We start from the raw sequence: 12,769 nt of genomic DNA, 5'->3' as shown, positions 1-12,769 counted from the left end.
GCTTACTGTGTGCCAGGCACTGTATTAAGCGCTGGGGTGGATACAAGCAAATTGGGTTGGAAGCAGTCCCTGTCCCACATGGGGCTCACAGTCTCACTCCCCATTTGACAGATGAGGGAACTGAGGCCCAGAAAAGTGAGGTCACACAAAGGACAAATAGCAGAGACGGGATTAGAACCCATGCTGTATCCACTATGTCATGTTGCTTCTTTATACTAAGACACTGTACTGTACTAAGACACTGTAATAAGCGCTAGGGTAGATACAAGCTAATCAGTTTGGTTACATCCCCCATCCTATCTAGGGCTTATGGTCTGGGCAGATGATGAAAGAAAGACCAGTTTGTTTTTGTCCACCTGGGAGTGGGTGGGTATGGGAGAGGCAGGCCGAAGGAGAACCTGAAGGCCCCTTCTCCTGTCCTCCCTTTTCTAAAAGATAATAATCGTAATAATAATTATAGTCACTGTTAAGTGTTTACTTTGTGCCCAGCACTATTCTAAGCACTGAGGTAGATAGAAGCTTATCAGGTGGGACACAGCCCTTGTCCCACATGAGGCTCACAGTCTTAATCCCCATTTTACAGATGAGGTAACTGAAGTCCAGAGAAGAGAAGTGACTTGACCAAGGTCACACAGCAGACATTCGTTCAGTCGTATGTACTGAGCGCTCACTTTGTGCAAAGCACTGTGCTGATCGCTTGGGAGGGTACAGTATAACAATAAACACACACATTCCCTGCCCACAATGTGCTTACAGTCTAGAGATGAGCTTATCATAACAATAATAATAATAATATTTTATTATTTCCCTCTTCAAAACCTTACTTAAAAATCACCTCCTCCAAGAGGCCTTCCCAGACTGAGCTCCTCTTCCCCCTCTACTCCCTCTGCCATCCCCCCTTTACCTCTCCGCAGCTAAAGCCTCATTTTCCCCTTTTCCCTCTGCTCCTCCACCTCTCCCTTCCCATCCCCACAGCACTGTACCCGTCCGCTCGACTGTATATATTTTCGTTACCCTATTTATTTTGTTAATGAATTGTACATCGCCTTGATTCTATTTAGTTGCCATTGTTTTTACGAGATGTTCTTCCCCTTGACGCTGTTTACTGCCATTGTTCTCGTCTGTCCGTCTCCCCCGATTAGACTGTAAGCCCGTCAAACGGCAGGGACTGTCTCTATCTGTTGCCGACTTGTTCATCCCAAGCGCTTAGTACAGTGCTCTGCACATAGTAAGCGCTCAATAAATACTATTGAATGAATAATAGTAATTATGGTATTTGTTAAGCACTTACTGTGTGTCAGGCACTGCTCTAAGTGCTGGGATAGATACAAGCTAATCAGGTTGGGCACAACCCCTGTCCCACATGGGGCTCACAGTCTCCATTTTCCAGATGAGGGAACTGAGGCACAGAAAATAATAATAATAATAACAATGGTATTTGTTAAGCACTTACTACGTGCCAAGTACTGTTCTAAGCGCTGGGTTAGATACAAGGTAATCAGGTTGTCCCACGTGGGGCTCACCCTTTTAATCCCCATTTTCCAGATGAGGTGACTGAGGCACAGGGAAGTGAAATGGCTTTCCCAGAGTCACCCAGCAGACCAGTGGCGGAGCTGGAACTGGAACCCAGGACCTTCTGACTGCCAGGCCTGGACTGGAAAGTCCACTAGTTCACGCTGTGATGCGATAAGAGGGGATCCACCCGTCCGAAGCAGGTTGGCAGGGGCGGGTGATAAAACAGAGCCCACCCATTCGAGCAGAGGGACCTGCCCTCCGGGACACCACCCTGCATTAACCCGGTGATAAAAATGTCTTTTTGAAAGTGGGGAGTGCGAATTTCGAGGAGGGCTGGCTTCTCCCTTGTGATGGGCCCTTGTGCTGCCGGAGAGGGGCAGGCTTTGCGGACGAGGCCTAAGAGCATCGCGGCCCTTTGTGCTGCTGTAGGCAGCGGCTCCCCGTTTTTCTGGTTTAACGTGGTGGCTGATTATGAAGCCTGACCTCCCCTCCAACCCCCCAAATCGTGGGTGTGGTGGCATCTGCAGCCTGAAGTGGTGTAAAGGCCCGCCCCATCCCCCACCTCCCTCTCTCCTTCCTCTCCCTACCCCCTCCACCCCAAAGTTAACCGCCTGTGGCACAAACTAACTCCAGGGACCTGGCCTGCCGAAACATGCACCGGGATGCGTACCTGTCGAAGATTTAGACTCCCTACCTCCCCCCGGCCCCCTCTTGCCCCCTTTCGCCATCACCCGACACCACATTTTGGACCCCTGAGCATTCATTCATTCGATCGTATTTATTGAGCGCTTACTGTGTGCAAAGCACTGCAGGGCTGGAAGGCACAGCCGGTCATCAGAATTTTGCACGGGAAACAAAAGGTCCCAAGTCGTTGGCCGGAAGACCTGTGTTTTTCACGGGCCATATCTCGGGAGACTGATCCTGGACAGATAATAAGAGTAATAATAGTAGACTTGCTGCATTGTACTTTCCAAGAGCTTAGTACGACGCTCTGCACATAGTGAGCGCTCAATAAATACAATTGAATGAATGAAGACTGTTATTCGTTAAGCGCTTTCTGTGTGCCAGGCACTGTACCAAGCACTGAGGTGGATACAAGGAAATCTGGTTGGACCCAGTCCCTGTCCCACCTGGGGCTCAGTCTTAATTCTCGTTTTCCAGATGAGGTAACCGAGGCACAGAGAAGTGAAGCGATTTGCCCCAGGCCACACAGCAGGCAAGTGGCAGATCGGGGATTAGAACCCATGACCTCCTGATTCCCAGTCCCGGGCTTTATCCATTAAGCCGTGCTGCTTCCCCATATCCAGAGCGTCCTTACTTAGACCCGATCTAGGGGGCTTGAAACAAACCAGCTGCTAGTTGGGGAAAGCTGGTGTGTGTGTATGTGTCAGGGATAGAGGAGGGAGAGGGAGAGGTGGCTAGGAATGGTGCCCCGGAGCCCAGGGGAGGGAGACTTGGCCAGACGGAGAACCACTCGGTTAGATTTCCAGTCTGCTGTACATAAACGCTTTTCCCTGTCCCCTCTCCTCCTTTATCTGCTTTTCTTCTGCCTGCCCCTGACTGTATACCTCCCTTCTCCCCAAGGAGCTTTGCAGGATGTGCGCATATGTGTGTGTTGTGTGTGCAGATGCGCACGTGCCTACACTGAGCTTAACCATTTCCTTGGCCGGGGTGGGCGGCAACCTAGGTCTCAGGTTGCCCCCTCAGAAGGGATGGGCCTAAGGGGAGCTGGGAGACAAGAGGAAAGTTTGCTGCACCAGAAATATTATATATATATATATATATATATATATATAGCCACCAATTCTGGCTCTAGTCATTTTCATTTCTCCCAGAAGGAGCAGCTCTTCAAGAAATACGGACGGTTCTGTCTAAATGCGGCCTTTACCCCCATCCCTACCGACCTCCACCTCCTCAACTCCCACTCCTCCAGCCTTTTACACAGCTGGGGCTGCAGAGGGTTTTGTTTGTTCAGCTTGGGAGCAGGAGGGTGGAGTCCTGTCTCCTCCCTCCACCCCTCCCCACCCCTTCCCGCCCACCGCCCCATCCAGGCCTGATCCCTGCAGTTTGGGTAGGGCTGCAGGCCAGAAAGCCTGTCAGCTGGCTTTCAGGGGGCGGAGGAAGGGAGGAAACCGGTCCCACACAGTTCTGAAACCCGGGGTGCCGCTGTACCTCCCAAACTGTTGCTCATTATGCCAGGGTTAATCTAACCCTTATGCCGGGCCTCCCTGACGTCCTCCACTGGCCTAGCCCGCAGCTTGACCTCACCCCGAAAGCTTCGTTCATTCAGTCAGTCGTATTTATTGAGCCCTTACTGTGGGCAGAGCATTGTACTAAACGCTTGGGAGAGCACAATACAACAATGAACAGACACATTCCCGAGGTTTAGTGGCTAGAGCACGGGCCTGGGAGTCAGAAGGACATAGGTTCTGATCCCGGCTCCTCCAGATTTCTACTATGTGACCTTGGGTAAGTCACTTAACTTCCCTGGGCCTCCGTTATCTCATCCGTAAAATGGAGATTAAGAGTGTGAGTCCTATAATAATAATAATAATAGTATTTAAGTGCTTATTATGTGCCAAGCACTCTTCTAAGCGCTGGCATAGATACAAGGTTATCAGGTTGTCCCACGTGGGGCTCACAGTCTTCATCCCTGTTTTACAGATGAGGTAACGGAGGCACAGAGAATTTAAGTGACTTGCCCAAAGTCATACAGCTGACAAGTAGCGGAGCTGGCATTAGAACCCACGACCTCTGACTCCCAAACCCGGGCTCTTTCCACTAAGCCACACTGTTATGTGGAGCAGGGACCGCGTCCAACCTAACTTGTATCTCCCCCAGCTCTTGGCACACAGTGAGTGCCTAACAAATACCATTATTATTATTATTATTGTCATTATTCCCTGCCCACCATGAGCTCACAGTCTAGAGGGGAGACAGACATTAATAGAAATAAATGTGACAGATATGGACATGAGTGCTGTGGGGCTGGGAGGGTGGATGAATAAAGGGAGCGAGTCAGGGCGACGCCGAAGGGAGGGGGAGAAGAGGAAAGGAGGGCTTAGTCAGGGAAGGCCTCGTGGAGGAGACGGGCCTTTAGTAAGGCTTTGAAGGAAGGGAGAGTCATTGTCTGTCGGTTTTGAGGAGGGAGGGGGTTCCAGGCCAGAAGCAGGACGTGGGAGAGGGGTCGGCGGCGAGGTAGATGAGATGGAGGTACAGCGAGAAAGGTGGATATTAGAGGAGCGAAGTGTGTGGGCTGGGTTGTAGTTAGGAGGGTAGCGAGGCGAGGGAGAAGGTGATTGAGTGACAAAGGGGTTAAATTTTTTTTAAAAAATACAGCTAAAGAGAGAAATGGAGGGACGCTAGTAGGTGGAAAGGAGAAGCTGAACTAAGCGCCTGTCTGTTTCTACATAATACCCTTGCACACCCATCCACACCCCATCTCACCACACCCTGCCCCAGTGGATTGCCCTCTCTCTTCATCCGCATACAGCCCCACCCTCACGCTGTTTATTTGTGAGGGAGGGGGGAGGGGTGTCTGTGTAAAGCAAAGGTCCTGCCTATTAGGTGAGGTGTGGTCCTTTAATAGCCACCAGGGCAGAAGCGTTCATTCCAGAAGTTCAGTATAGGCCCCAGCTCCACCCGATTCGGATGGGCCAGAGTCCAGCGCTGAAAAGAGAGACAGCCTGAGTGAGTCAAAAAATTCATTCATTCAGTTCATTCATTCAACTTGAATTTATTGAGCGCTCACTGGGTGCAGAGCACTTGGAAAGTACAGTTCAGCTATAAAGAGAGACAATCCCTGCCCACAAAGGGCTCACGGTCTAAAAGGGGGGAAACAGACATCAAAACAAGCAAACGGGCATCGGCAGCATCATTATAGATAAATAGAATTAGAGATATATACACATCAAAACAAGTAATCAGGCATTAATATAGATTTCTAGATCTGTACATATATGAACCAGTGCTGTGGGGCGGGGAGGGAGGGTAGAGCAAAGGGAGCGAGTCGGGGCGATGGGGAAGGGAGGGGGAGCTGAGGAAAGGGGGGCTTAGTCTGGGAAGGCCTCTTGGAGGAGGTGAGCCTTCTGCAGGGCTTTGAAGGGGGGAAGTGTGGATGTGAAGAGGGAGGGCGTTTCAGGCCAGAGGCAGGATGTGGGCCGGGGCTCGATGGCGGGACAGGTGGGAAAGAGGCCCAGTGAGGAGGTGAGCGGCGGCAGAGGAGCGGAGCGTGCGGGCTGGGCTGGAGGAGGAGAGAAGGGAGGTGAGGTAGGAGGGGGCAAGGGGATGGACAGCTCTGAAGCCAAGAGTGAGGAGTTTTTGTTTGATAAGGGGGTTGATAGGCAACCACTGGAGAGTTTTTTGAGGAGGAGGGGGTGACATGCCCAGAGCGTTTCTGCAGAAAGATAATCCGCGCAGCAGAGCGAAGGATGGACTGAAGCGGGGAGAGACGGGAGGTTGGGAGGTCAGAAAGGAGGCTGATGCAGTCATCCAGGCGGGAGAGGGTGAGTGATTCTACTAACGTGGTAGCGGTTTGGATGGAGAGGAAAGGGCGGATCTTGGCGATGTTGTGAAGGTGAGACCGGTAGGCTTTGGTGACGGATTGGATGTGTGGGATGAATGAGAGAGCGGCTACAACACCGCCTTGGGAGTCAGAAGGACCTGGGTTCTAGTCCCGGCTCTGCCACTTGTCTGCTGGGTGGCCTTGGCAAGTCACTTTGCTTTTCTGTGCCTCAGTAACCTCATCTATAAAATGGGGAAGGAAACGATGAGCCCCACGTGGGAGAGGGGCTGTGTCCAACCCGATTTGCTTGTATCCACCCCAGTTCTAGTACAGTGCCTGGCACTAATAAATTACTGTTTAACAAATATCACAATTATTATTATTAAACACTTCCTGTCTGCAGAGCACTGTACTCTGCCCCTTGTCAGCTGTGTGACTGTGGGCAAGTCACTTAACTTCTCTGGGCCTCAGTTCCCTCATCTGTAAAATGGGGATGAAGACTGTGAGCCTCACGTGGGACCACCTGATAACCCTGTATCTCCCCCAGCGCTTAGAACAGTGCTCGGCACATAGTAAGCGCTTAACAAATACCAACATTATTATGACTAAGTGCTTGGGAGGTACCGTATAACAGGGTGAGTAGACACATCCCCTGCTTACAAATCTAGAGAACTTGGCTTTTCCCTTCTTCAGATTTCATACAAAGGACTCGGGGTACCTCCCCATGCCCCCCCAGCAAGCTATTTTCTAGGTCCTAAATTTTTTCTAGGTTACCGGTGGAGGGAGTTTAGAAGAGATGGGCCTTAACCATTGGTGGACCGTGATGATCGCCACTCTGAAAATCTATTTCCCAGGACTCTCCCATGTGGCAGATAGCAGCAGACCTACCGGAGGCTGAAAGAATTGGTTTGGGGATCTTAAGTTTTGAGTCTTTCTGATTTGGGGATCACTCCCAAACATCCCTCCACTGTGATTTTTCTGATGCCAGGAAGTCAAGAGTTGGGTTATTATTAAGACAAAGGAGAAGGAGTTTTTTCGAGACTAGAAAGGTGCTCAAAAAATACAGCATCTAATTTCCTTGGGCCCCTCTTTCCTTGGGATCCTCTTCTTACCTTTCATGAGCAGAAATTACGCACGGGGCCCCAGCATATTGTAGGCAATCCGAATAAATTAAATTATACTGATTAACTTGTCTGCTATAATAATAATTGTGGGGTTTTAAAATAGTATTTTTTAAGTGCCAGGAACCGTACTAAGCAATGGAGTAGATACCCTAATCAGGTTGGACACAGTATTAATCCCCATTTTACAGATTTACAGATGAGGGAACTGAGGCACAGAGCGCAACGCTTAGAACAGTGATCAGCACATAGTAAGCGCTTAACAAATGCCATAATTATTATTATTATTGTTTCTCATTTAGGCACAGAATCGGGCATTAGAGTGCAGTGGACCAGAATCACGCTACGTGAAAACTATCAGTCCACCGCCATCTGAGACCCAAGTGATGGTACGAAGACAGGCTGATTAGGAGAGGAGGGGTCACTTTACCCATCACCCCTTAGCGGGACCTTCACAAATCTTCTTAAATCTTTAGTTTTTTAGGGGGTTGCCAAGTTAGCACCAACTCAGCAAGAGACTATAAGCCCTCCCTCCTGGACAGTGTGCTATAAGCCCCTGGGACCTCAATAAATGTTGCTCTGTTGGGGCTGGGAATGTGCCCGCTAATTCCATTGAATTGTACTCTCTTTGAGTACTTAGTATTCATTCATTCAATCGCATTTATTGAGGGCATACTGTGTGCAGAGCACTGTACTAAGCGCTTGGAAAGTACAGTTCAGCTATAAAGAGAGACGATCCCTACCCACACCAGGTTTACAGTCGAGAGGAGAAGCAGCATAGCTTAGTGGTAGGAATCCGGGTTTGGGAGGCAGAGGTCTTGGGTTCTAATCCCGGCCCTGCCACTTGTCAGCTGTGTGACTGTGGGCAAGTCACTTCACTTCTCTGTGCCTCAGTTACCTCATCTGTCAAATGGAGATTAAGACTGTGAGCCCCACATGGGACCACCTGCTCACCTTTGTATCCACCCCAGTGCTGAGAACAGTGCTCGGCACACAGTATGCGTTACCGATTTGTACATTCCAAGCGCTTAGTACAGTGCTCTGCACATAGTAAGCGCTCAACAAATGCTATTGAATGAACAAATACCACCACTATTGTTATTAGAAGGGGGGAGACAGACATAGATTTATTCATATCAAAACAAGTAAATGGGCATCAGTATACATAAATAGAATTATAGATCTGTACATACATACACAAGTGCTGTGGGGCGGGGAGGGCAGGTAAAGCAAAGGGAGCGAGTCGGGGCGATGCGGAGGGGAGAGGGAGCTGAGGAAAAGGGGGGCTCCGTCTGGGAAGGCCTCCTGGAGGAGGTGAGCCTTCAGTAGGGTTTTGAAGAGGGGAAGAGAGTTAGTTTGGCGGAGGTGAGGAGGGAGGGCGTTCCAGGCCAGAGGAAGGACGTGGGCCGGGAGTCGGGACAGGTGAGAATGAGGCCCAGGGAGGAGGTGAGCGGCGGCAGAAGAGCGGGAAAATGAGGGCTGGGCTGGAGAAGGAGAGAAGGGAGGTGAGGTAGGAGGGGGCAAGGGGATGGACAGCTTTGAAGCCAAGAGTGAGGAGTTTTTGTTTCCTGTGAAGGTTGAAAGGCAACCAGTGGAGATTTTTGAGGAGGGGGGTGACATGCCCAGAACGTTTCCGTAGAAAGATGATCCGGGCAGCTGAGTAAAGTATGGACTGAAGTGGGGAGAGACAGGAGGTTGGAAGGTCAGAGAGGAGGCTGATGCAGTACTCTGCACATACTAAACGCTCAATAAATGCCACTAATGGATTGTTTTTTCAGCCTGTAAAGTGGCCATCAATGACTAAGCTGGGAGGGCCTCAGGTTAAAGGTCTTCTACAGGGCTTTGTTGGCAGGGGTTGAAATCTACATGAGAAGCAGCATGGCCTAGCGGGAAGAGCCCAGGCTTGGGAGTCAGAGGACGTGGGTTCTAATCCCGGCTCCGCCACTCGTCAGCTGCTGTGACTTTGGGCAACCAGTTCACTTCTCTGTGCCTCAGTGACCTCATCTGCAAAATGGGGATTAAGCCTGTGAGCCCCACGTGGGACAAGCTGATAACCTTGTGTCTACCCCAGTGCTTAGAACGGTGCTTGGCACATAGTAAGCGCTAACAAGCACCAAAATTACTACCACCCACGCACATTCACAAGCACACATTTATACTCGCAAACTCCTGGAGACTGACAGATTTAGCAAATCAGATGTCCATAGCTGACTGGAATACCTGCAGCAGAGGGGAAGAGGAACTTCAGCCAGGTGTCACCATCACTGTTGCCATAAGAATAAAATTAATGATAATGGTGTTAAGCGCTTACTATGTGCCAAACACCACCGTTCTAAGCACTGAGTTGATACAAGGTAATCCGGTTGTCCCACTTGGGCCTCACAGTCTTAATCTCCATTTTACAGATGAGGTAACTGAGGCAGAGAGAAGTGAAGTGGCCTGCCCAAGGTCACACAGCAGACAAGTGGCGGAGCCGGGATTAGAACCCACGTCCTCTGACTCCCGAGCCCGGGCTCTTTCCACTAAGCCACGCGGCTCTTAATGAATTAGTCAATCGGTGGTATTTATCGAGTACTTCCTCTGTGCGTAGCATTGTACTGAGCACTTGGGAGAGTACAGTACTCTAGAATGGGTAGACCCAATCCCTAGCCCTCAAGGAGTTTACACAGACTATGAAGCTGAGTGTGCCCGAGTCAGGGAGATGAGAATATGAACGTGGGTGAGTTTCTGCCTCTGCTGATCTAATCAGTGGTATTTATTGAGCGCTTATTGTGTGCAAAGCCTATTCTGAGCATTTGGGTTCCCTGCCCACAAGGAGCTTAGAGTCTAGAGAGGGAGACAGACATAAAATTAATTACTAATACGTACACGGGCCTACTCCTCCAACTTCTCTTAAACCTGTATGAAGCTCGGTGCCTTGGGCTGGTTTTAATATAACTTGAACGGGACCCTCAGCACTTAAGTTGATGCTCTCTGTCCAACCCGATTTGTTCGCATCCTCGTGCATAATACAGTGTCTGGCACATAGTAAGCGCCTGACAGATACCCCAGTCATTATTACTACTTTCTGCCTTCAAATGCATTCTCATTACAGTACAGTTTTTGGAAAGTATGGTCTGGATTGGGGAAAAAAAATACTTTACTTGTTGATTGATAATAATGATGGTATTTGCTAAGCGCTAACCATGTGCCAGGCACTTTTCTAAGCGCTGGGGTAGATACAAGATAATCGGGTGGCGTGGCTCAGTGGAAAGAGCCTGGGCTTCGGAGTCAGAGGTCATGAGTTCGACTCCTGGCTCTGCCACTTGTCAGCTGTGTGACTGTGGGCAAGTCACTTCTCTGTGCCTCAGTTCCCTCATCTGTAAAATGGGGATTAAAAGTGTGTGAGCCCCACGCGGGACAACCTGATTACACTGTATCTCCCCGAGCGCTTAGAACAGTGCTCGGCACCTAGTAAGCGCTTAACAAATACCAACCCAGATGGGGCTCACCGTCTTAATCCCCACTTTACAGATGAGGAAACTGAGGCCCAGAGAAGTTAAGTGACTTGCCCAAGGTCACACAGCAGACAGTGGCGAAGCCAGGATTAGAACTCACCACCTCCTGATTCCCAGTCCCCTGCTCTATCGACTGCACCATGCTCCCCCGGGGAAGCAGCGTGACGGGAGGGAACGGACTTGAATGGGCACCCCTCCCAGTGATTTTAGAGAATTAGAAAGAAAAAAATGCCCTTAAAGTGTCAGTGTCACACATTACCAGGTATGGGGGAAACTGGGGGAACTAAAATTAGCGGTAGGAACCACCGCTGCTCAAATAGAGGGGATTTATTGGAGGCGGCATTCATTCATTCATTCAGTAGTATTTATTGAGCGCTTCCTATGTGCAGAGCACTGTACTAAGCGCTTGGAATGTACAATTCGGCAACAGATAGAGACAATCCCTGCCCGTTGATGGGCTTACAGTCTAATCGGGGAAGACAGACTTGCCCAAAGTCACACAGCTGACGAGCGGCGGAGCCCTGTATTAGGTGAGACTCCTCCCCTGCCCCACCTCGAGGAAGAGGGAGACCCCTTAACTCTAGCTTTGTTTTGGAATGGTATCATTAAGCACTTACTATGTGCCAGGCACTGTCCTGAGCGCCGAGAGAGGTACAAGCTAATCAATGTGGACACTGTCCCTGTCCCACATGGGGCTCACTCTCTTAATCTCCATTTGCCAGATGAGGGAACTGAGGCCCAAGGAATCAATCATATTTATTGAGCGCTTACTGTGGGCAGAAGTGAAGCGACTTGCCCACGGTCTCCCAGCAGATATGTGGCAGAGCCAGAATTAGAACCCAGGTCCCTGCTCTATCCACTAGGCCGCGCTGCTAGTGTTGTTGTTGATTGCTTCGGTTGTCCTGTCAATTGCTGCCAGGCTGTGAAGACAGGTCTTGGGGAGAAAGAGCCGCAGGACCTTAAATCGTCTGAACCTCCGTTTTCCGGTATTTGAGATCTTCCACGGTAGGCATGAGTTCTAATTCCGGCTCCGCCACCGGTGTGTCATGTGACCTTGGACAAGTCACTTCACTTCTCCGGGCCTCGGTGACCTCATCTGGAAAATGGGGATTGAGACTGTGAGCCCCATGTGGGACAGGGGCTGTGTCCAACTCGATTTGCTTGTCTCCACCCCAGTGCTTAGTACAGTGGCCAGCACGGAGTAAGTGCTTACCAGATACCACAATCATCATCATTATTATTGTTACTTAGGGGCCATTTCCCTCTCTTCCTCTCTCTTCTCCCGCACACACCCACATGCCCAAGACCACTTCCATCCCCCCTTTCTCTCCCCCTTCCCCATCCCTCCCTCCCTCCCCTCCCTCGCCTGGGCCTTATTTCAGGGAACCCACCGTGACCTCTCTGTCCTTGCCGGTATCACACTGCCCGTTGCCATGGAGAGAGCGCGCTGACTCTAAATATCACAACCGTTGTCAGGTTTCTTCCCCCCTCCCAACCCCCTCCCTCAAAAAAAAAAAATAAAATAAAAATCCTTGCATCCCTCCTTTTTCTCCTCCCTGTAGTTTTTCGTAAAGCAAGAAAATAGATGGCTGGATGGTGCATTAAGAGAGGCTTTTTCACGTCCCTTCTTTGCAGGAGAGAGGGAGTGGAATGGATTAGGAGCTGTACCTGCGGATGGGTGGGGTGGGGGGGACAGGAGGAGGAGGAGGAGGAGGAGGAGGATGGGGAGAACAAGAGGAGGAGGGGATGGGGAGAGCAAGAGGAGGAGGGGATGGGAGGAACAGGAGGAGGAGGGGATGGGGAGAACAAGAGGAGGAGGGGATGGGGAGAACAAGAGGAGGAGGGGATGGGAGGAACAGGAGGAGGAGGGGATGGGGAGAACAAGAGGAGGAGGAGGGGATGGGGAGAATAGGCATAGGAGGAAGAGGAGGAGGGGATGGGGAGAACAGGAGGAGGAGGGGATGGGGAGAACACGAGGAGATGGGGAGAAGAGAAGGAGGAGGAGGGGATGGGGAGAAGAGAAGGAAGAGAAGGAGTTGGGGAGTACAGGAGGTGGAGGGAATGGGGAGAAGAGGTATAGGAGGAGGGGATGGGGAGAGGAGGAGGAGGAGAAGGAAGGGATGGGGAGAGGA

The sequence above is a fragment of the Ornithorhynchus anatinus genome, chromosome 6 (genome assembly GCF_004115215.2).
Source record: "Ornithorhynchus anatinus isolate Pmale09 chromosome 6, mOrnAna1.pri.v4, whole genome shotgun sequence".
In the NCBI taxonomy this organism is placed as follows: domain Eukaryota; kingdom Metazoa; phylum Chordata; class Mammalia; order Monotremata; family Ornithorhynchidae; genus Ornithorhynchus; species Ornithorhynchus anatinus.
The sequence above is the reverse complement of the archived record's forward strand: the minus strand, read 5'-3'. Positions refer to the sequence as shown.